Source organism: Neophocaena asiaeorientalis, unplaced genomic scaffold (assembly GCF_003031525.2).
Source record: "Neophocaena asiaeorientalis asiaeorientalis breed wild unplaced genomic scaffold, Neophocaena_asiaeorientalis_V1.1 scaffold246, whole genome shotgun sequence".
NCBI classification, from domain to species: Eukaryota; Metazoa; Chordata; class Mammalia; order Artiodactyla; family Phocoenidae; genus Neophocaena; species Neophocaena asiaeorientalis.
Window position 1 is genome coordinate 1,068,736 of NW_020174551.1, and position 8,521 is coordinate 1,077,256.

The window sequence follows — 8,521 nt, forward strand, 5'->3', positions numbered from 1 at the left end:
GTTCGTGCCCTGGTCCAGGAAGATCCCACATGCCACAGAGCGGCTGGCCCCGTGAGCCATGGCCGCTGGGGCTGTGCGTTCAGGAGAGGCCACAGCAGTGAGAGGCCCGTGTACCGCAAAAAAAAAAATCTACAAAGAATAAATGCTGAGAGGGTGTGGAGAAAGGGAACCCTCTTGCACTGTTGGTGGGAATGTAAATTGTTACAGCCACTATGGAGAACAGTATGGAAGTTCCTTACAAAACTAAAAATAGAACTACCATATGGCCCAGCAATCCCACTACTGGGCATATACCATAATTCCAAACGAGTCATGTACCACAATGTTCATTGCAACTCTATTTACAGTAGCCAGGACACGGAAGCAACCTAAGTGTCTATCAACAGATGAATGGATAAAGAAGATGTGGCACGTATGTACAATGGAATATTACTCAGCCATAAAAAGAAATGAAATATATAATGCCTTTTATTTTTCATTGCTATTCCATTTAGCAGATCTTTGTAAAGCAAAGTTTGTGAAGAATCCTAAAAGCATGAAGAAAGGTCATTAAGCAAAGCTATTGAAAGAGATACCAGATTAAAAATATTCCTAAAGGAATATATATATATAATTTATTATATATTAAATATATATTATATGAAACTACCTTTACACTAAAATGCTTTAGAGCTGATAGATCTCAGTTTAGAACCTGGGGTCCTATACATTCAAATGGGCTGAGTTTGAGGCAATAAGTAGCACTTTTGTTTACTGTGTCCTAAACTTGAGAATTCAACTTCTATTTACCCTGTGAACACGTATAGCAATTGAAAAGACACCAGATTTCCAGAAAAAAACTCTTCGTATTGATTAAAAGTGTGTAAGCCATTGCTATCTAAAAGTGTCAGCCAAGATCAGAACAAATAGCCAACAAAATAAAACAGCTATTGTAAGGGTAGAAATGGGTTTCAGAATCAACAGTAAAGAAATAAATATGATGTTGTGCTGCCTTTGTCCGTACTCCACCAAAGATACAGTTTGCAGCATTTTTATTGGCACTCTGCCATACTTACTTTCATTTATCTGCCTCAAAGCACCATTTCAAAAAGTGCAAAAGCATGTTGTTGATAAAGTAGATTGTTTATAGCTGAATTGAAAATTTCAGAACAACACGTATTGTAATAAAGTGAGAGAGGGAGGTCCAGGAAGACTGCAGCTGCAGCTTTTTGAAACCTATGTCAACATCACTGCTAGGAACGGGAAGATGTGTTATTTTGCCCTACAAAATTTAATAAGCAAATCTTTATAAACTGAATTAAGTGACAAGTATTACCAAAAGCCATAAAGTCTACTGAGTCTTTATTTACTGAAACACTTTCCCAGCACATTGTTCCCATATTGCAGTCTCCTTTATAGTGTTGTGTTTGTAATGTACTCAGCTACTCAGGGGTGATATCAGTGATAGTAAATCCTGGGCCGATGAGTCCCCATGTGTACCATAGTAATTTTAATACTTCTGCAGTTAAATACTGTTGGGTATAAATTTCAGCACCAACTTCAGTTGCTTCACTATGTTTTTTTCTTGTGGCTGTTCTTGCAAAATCACAGCCAACAGCTATGGAAATAAGAGAAATGCTTAAACAAATGGCAATTAGAAGAATGGAGATGGTACATCTCCTTTCTTTAATAGGATTAAATATCATAGTTGATTTAATTTATGTACTCCATCCAATAAGTGACTATTATGAAACATTTAAGAAAAATATATTTTATGAAAACAATAACCTTTCTGAACTGGGTTCCCCAGATCACTAGGATTCCTTAAGATGTTACTTGGTATTCTCGGGGGAAAAATGTATTCTGTGGTCAAATGTATTCAATAAGAAGTGAAGGGTTAAACAAAGTTAGATTTCTTAGACTTTTTGGTCTTTTATGTGCAATGTTAGTCTCCAAGAAGATGTGCTATTTCCCAACGTATTTGGCCATTAAAAAAAAAAAGTTAACAAAACCTATTGAGCACCTGTGGAACCAGGTGCTTGAGCACCTTGAGCACCAGGTGTTCTGTTATAACCAGCAGGAAATGCTGGGTTAGCCTTCTATTACATTTAATACACTGGGATTTAAGCAAACCTTTTACATCTAAATTCTGAGCATTTAGGAGGATCAGTGCCTAGCATAAGATATTTTGTAAAACTTTATTAAACATTTGTTGAATAAATTAATGAAACCTTGAATAAAGGCTATCTTGCTAATTAATGAGAGCCTGACAAGCTAACCAGTGGTGTCATTCTTTTGATGAATCCAATGACTTTGTATCAATTTTAAGGATTATGTTGAATTATCTTGCCTCAATTGTCTTTTAGAAATCTGATTCTTTTACATTTGTGCATGATCTACCATTTTTCCCCCTACTCTAGGACCTTTTAGAATTTCTTTCGAGTTTTTTTAGAAATTACTCTTAGAATTATGTCTTAGCTCAGAATATCTTTCTCTTTGATGTTCTTCAATTTTACTACAATATGTCTTTACTAATCTATGATCCCTTGTCTTCTGAAGTTTTTCTGTTATGTTTTATGTGATGTTTCCATTATTTATTCAAATATTTTTATCCCTTTCGATTGTTATTTTCTTCTCTGTGTTCTATTATCCGTTTGTTGACAATTTTACTTCTATCCTCCATATCATTTAGGTTTATTTAAAAAGTTTTGTTCTCTTTATTTCTATCAATTTCAACCTGATTTTTCAAGACAATAATTTATACTTAGACTATAGCCATCCTGATTAGACTTGCCAGACAAAATATAGAACACCCTGTTAAATTTGAATGTCAGGTAAACTTTGACCACTTTTTTTTAGTGTAAATTGTCCAAAGTGCTATAAGTGGTAAAGTGGGACATAATTAAAATTTTTTTTCGTTCATCTGAAATTCAAATTTAACTGGAAATCCTTTATTTTTATTTGCTAAATCTGTTTCCTCTGTTTCTATAACCTAAACACCAGTTTCTCTTTTTTTTGCTTCCATGATCAGTAAAATTATGTCCAGAACTTCCATTTCTCAGTGTCAGTAATATTACACGTCAATGAACGAATGGATATAAATCATTAATATGGACTTTTTGGGAAAAATTTATCAAGATTTCTGATATGTTGAAAAGAGAATAGACAGGATCTTGGGTCAATTAAGCATTATACTATTCAGAAAAACAATGGGCTGATTTTCAGGTTTTTCAAGAATGCTGTCTGAATTATATAGGAAATTATATAGAAAAATGCCAACTGCTATGACAACGGAATCTCCAAATGTATAATAGAATTTTATTTCTTGGCAACATGACAATCCTGAGTGGATAAAATGTCAAGCATTTTAGGCAGCTAAATAGTTGGCTTTTTTCCCCCACTCCTATAGTTCGCAGCCACCATGATTGCCTCCATCCTGGTCAGCCAGAAAAGGGAATAAAGCCTAGAAGAGCATACATGGAAGTTTCTAAAGGATGAAGCCTGAAAGTGATACATATCATGTCTGCTCATACTCCGTTAGTTGGAATTCAATCACATAGCTGTGTCTAAGTTCAAGTGCATCTGTAAAATGTAATTCAGCTCTCCCCAGGAAGAAGGGATTAGATCGATTTTACTGAGTAGCTAATATTTGCAGTCATACACGCACTGCTTAAAGTGACACATGGCTATGCAAAAGAAGTATGGAATCGACTGCATGGATAATACTGGAGAATATTTTATTTTCCGGGAATTCATAACAATTGGATTTTTTGCTTCATCTGTAATTATTTACAGATATGACTAAATAGCACAGGTGTCTCAAGGAGGAAAATAAAATAAAATTAAAAAGTTGACATTACACTGACATTTCCCAAGACTCAAGGAGTGAACAGCTTATATTCTCTACTCTAATACTTAACAGATTAATTATTAAGATGGATCTCCAAGGTGGTTTGGGAAAAACAAGGTGGTTTTATGTGGAATATGGGTAAGCCATTAAACAAAGCAGAGTGAGGAAGTCTGCCAAGGTACGTGAGTACCTCTTTAGCAGATGAATCAGAAATTTCTGTTTGCAGAGCTGTCAACGTACCCCCTCTCCTAAATACTAATTGCTTAACAAACAAGATATTAAGATCTTTAAAATAAGTGTTTCTTTGTCTTTTCTGTTTCTTTTCTATTTATAAACATAGGATGGAAATCTCTACATGCAAAATATTTAGAGTTAGATGTTGTTGTAGGTAATTAGTGAAAAAGACTGTATGTTTTCTCATCCACCTGCTGGTAGAAGCAGATGGTAGCTTATTTCTGCCCATGTGACCTACAGATTCTTCAGGTTTACCAAAATACTATGACTATGGTAATAGCATTGTTCCCTTCCCAGGTATGATTAGGATTCTGGTGTATATAAACTGTCTAATTTCCTTCCTTGCCTCACCAACATTTTGATAGGAAATACAGAAGGATAGAGTATGGGTCTTGCCACCTGAAAAGCAGTTTTTAAATGATGCTTTCAAAAGCATAACTTTCCCCCACAACAACAGTTACAATTTTTGATGGAAAGGATGCTATTATTTTCAATCTTATAATGAGAGAGAATCTTTTGGAGTTTATATCTTGTTTGATTTTAGCAAACAAACAAACAAAAAAAAAGATGCAGTACCCTAGGTATAAGGGGATTGTCAGCCCCCAGTCATTATGACCCGTCTCCAAGCTCTGTTGCATGACTGGATATTTCGCTCTTCATTCTTTTATAAGAAACCGGTGTATACATTATAATTTTATTAGCATATTAGAGAAAACAAGGTATATTTATTCAGCATATTTGATTTAAATAACTAAACAAAATTAAAATGGAATTAATTTTTACTTCTTTCTTTTTATTATCCTTACCTAGTTCTAAAAATGTGCACTAAAAAAAGATGAAATGAAAAGTACAAGGGACATTTTATGCAGCATCTGCTTAATCTTAGAACTAAAATGTGTTAAGGAAACTAATAGGATAAAAAGAATTCATGAAAAGATGTTAGTCTGTGGTTGTAGACCCTTCTCTTTGGCCAAACCATTAGAGTAGAAGATATGACAATTTGAAGCCTGTTACAGCTCAGATAATTTGCCAAGTCATTATTAGGACAGCTTATCTTTTCTTAGAAGACTAATCCAGAAGACTTGTCTTGTTAACCTCAGCATCAGTTAATGTTAACTTGTTTTAAACTTTGCCACAACTCTTGAGTGAGGTCTTCTAAAGACTTCATTTATATGTGGCAGGCAGGACTTGAAATGTTTTTTCCTAAGTTCTTCCTGATGTCTAGAAATGTGGTTATTCCAAAATTAGACTTTTTATACATTTTTAACAAACTTCAATTTTTTTGTAATGCATTTATGAACAAGGCTTTTGGTTCCCTTTCTTCCATCAAATTAAGGGCTACATAATCAGCCAAAAAGTTGAATAAATCAAGAAATTCTGGTCAGGTGTATTGAAAACTCAAGAATGGCTCTTACAGGGCCAGTGCTGTCCTCTGCTTAAGACCCTGGACACATTCATTCATCATTGTGTATCTGGATTTCCTCTTGGAATGGAAATACCCAATATCTTTTTTGTAAGGGCAATTTTGTAAGCTCAAACAATGTAAAATATTTTGGGAAAAAATAATGTGGAAAAAACCCAAAGTATTGTTATTATAATTAAGAGGCAGTTCAGTTAAGTGTATACTAAATGCTTTGAGACTTCAAAAGCCTCACACTGAAAGGGGGCTACTGGGACCAGCCACAGAGTCATCACCTGGGAGCTTGCTAGAAACTCAGAATTGGGGCTCCACCCCAGACTTAATTGGGTTCTCACTTTAGTAATATTCACAGGATATTAATATGCACCTTAAACTTTAAGAACCACTGAAAAGCAACTCTGAGAAGTGTGTATGATGATTTCAATTCTACAGAAAAGGAATCTAGGCTCAGAGAGACAAAATTGTACAACTTGAGAAGCTCAGGTCTGTTTGAAGCTCACGTTCACACATTTCTACCACACTTTCTTGCTTTCAGTGCACTGTAGCCAGTTTTTAAAGACAAGTGCAAAATCGTTGTCTATTTTTTTTTTTTTTTACTATTTTTACTAGCTTTTGACTTATTCTGGCAATATTCTTCAAAAGGACATGCACTTACACAAATTCTGATGACAGTGAAACCATGCATTGCTGAAGGAGACCAAGTTTGGTGGGAAGATCAATAGCATGGATTTTTGTGGCTTTGCACAGTTCTATTTTTGAGTGCTTGGAGGATCTTATTTATTAGAGTGTGTTTGCAGAAACTGTCAGTAAACATCTTTTCTTTGTTAATATTTAACCCACCAAGTCTTTCAAGCTTCCATCTTTTCCAGTCTCACAGTCCCACATGCTTTTTAATCCACTAATAGCACCAAACTGTCTCCATGGTGCAATAAAAGTCTTCTATTTTATGACTTCCTTGAATTACTACCCTAACTTATAATTTGCCAGATTTGTTTTTGCCTTCAAATCCCTTACTTCATTGTAGCCACTTGAAAAATATTACACCCTATGCGTTTTCCTCCCCAAACTCTAATGCTTATTTTTAATATACTAATAGTTCTTGCCCAGAATAATTTAGTCTTGCTGACATTCAGAATGTTTTATTCACCATTCAAAAGGACTTTTAGAAAGTTTTTCTATAAAATACTAGGAAATATTTGAAGTAGTTCTAATGATTGTTGAAATCTAGTAAACTTGAATTACGTTACATAATTGATAAAAATCCCACAGTTTAGGGAAACTACAAAAAAAAAAAAAAGATCGGCTATTTAGATGCTTTCTAAACTTGCTTTTTAATGCTGAAGTATTTAGCATGGGCTAAATGGACTGAGTTTCCATAAGTCAAGAGAGGTTCTTTTTTGAGTGGCAGTCATAAATACCTTGATCTTATCTGAAACAAGTGAAAGAGTGTGATTTGAGTTGAAGATAATTTTATTTTCATTGTATTTATTTAAGAGTCAGAAGGTGGGGAAGGGTTTAGTTTACAGCTTCCTTCCTAAGGAAGGGGAGATAAACCAGCGAATGTGAAAAGTATCTAATCATCAGTGCTTTTTCTTTTATCATAACTACAAGGATTGACACTAGTTGCATGTGCATGGGTCAATGTCTAGGAGGCCTTGGTCTCTAAATTAGAATCCGCCTAATACTTGTTCAACTCCCTTGTCTTGCATTGTCAACAATGCAGACTCTCCTAGATGAAGTATCAGTAGAATAGCTGGTCACATTCTAAGCAGGTAGTGAGTTAATTTCAAGCTGTGTGTCTCTCAGCCTGGAACTTTTGCCCAGGATGCCAGGGAACTTTGGCAAGTTGTACACAGCTGAACCAAACACAAATGCTCTCTGCAGTTCTAACTCAGAAATTTCAGAACGTGTAAGGCAGTGAATAGATAGGGCAGGGTCAATTACTCTTCACCACATATATAGCAGCTGCGTTAGGCTATTGAACTAACAACGTGCAGATTGAATTACTGGGGAAAATGTGTTTGTGGGCTCATAGCTGGATAGACTAATCAGGAAATACAGAGGAAAGCTATATTTTTTCTAAACCATTTTACTTCTGAAATAGTCAAGAGGGACATGAGACATTGATTTGGGAAATTCATTCTGGTTAACTGGCCACTGATATAATCTCAATAGAAACTTCTTTTATTTTACAGTTGATTTTACTAAATTAAGTACTGATCATGCAGCTTATATAGTTCCTTATATGTAGCAAGCCCTCAGGAAATATGAACTATTTTATTGCAAATAATAGTAATAGTAATCATGTTAGTACCATCGCAGGATTTGTCAACATAAAATTTATCCTAATTATTAAGGAAAATATTGCCATCATCTAATTTTCTATCTCTTATGAATAATGAAACAAAACTCTTGGTTGGAAAATACAGTGCATTTGTAATGGAAAAGTTTGCAATGCATGAAGGTATTACTCTTATATTGTAATGTGAGATTTCTCAAGCTTACTTATTTGAATTTAGCATTGTAATATTTATTCTTTCCAGAAAAATACAAGTGTAAAATGAAACCTAGACTTTTGTTTTCAAGGTATGTTATTAGATTGTATCAGAACAACCTTCCCACTGAAGACTATAGAAAATCTCTTTGAAGGAGAAGTTATGAGGCATCAAGACTTGAGGGACAATGGACCTAGAAATTATCATACTAAGTGAAGTAAGTCAGGCAGAAAGGACAAATATCATATGCTATTGCTTATATGTGGAATCTAAAATATGATACAAATGAACTTATTTACATAACAGAAATAGACTCACAGACATAGAGAACAAACTTACGGCTACCAAAGGGGAAAGTTGGGGAGAGGGATAAATTAGGAGTTTGGGATTAACAGATATACACTACTATATATAAAATAGATAACCAACAAGGACCTACTGTATAGCACAAGGAACTATATTCAATATCTTCTAATAATCTATAATGGAAAAGAAACTGAAAAAAAATATAAAGATATATATATAAATACATATAAATACATA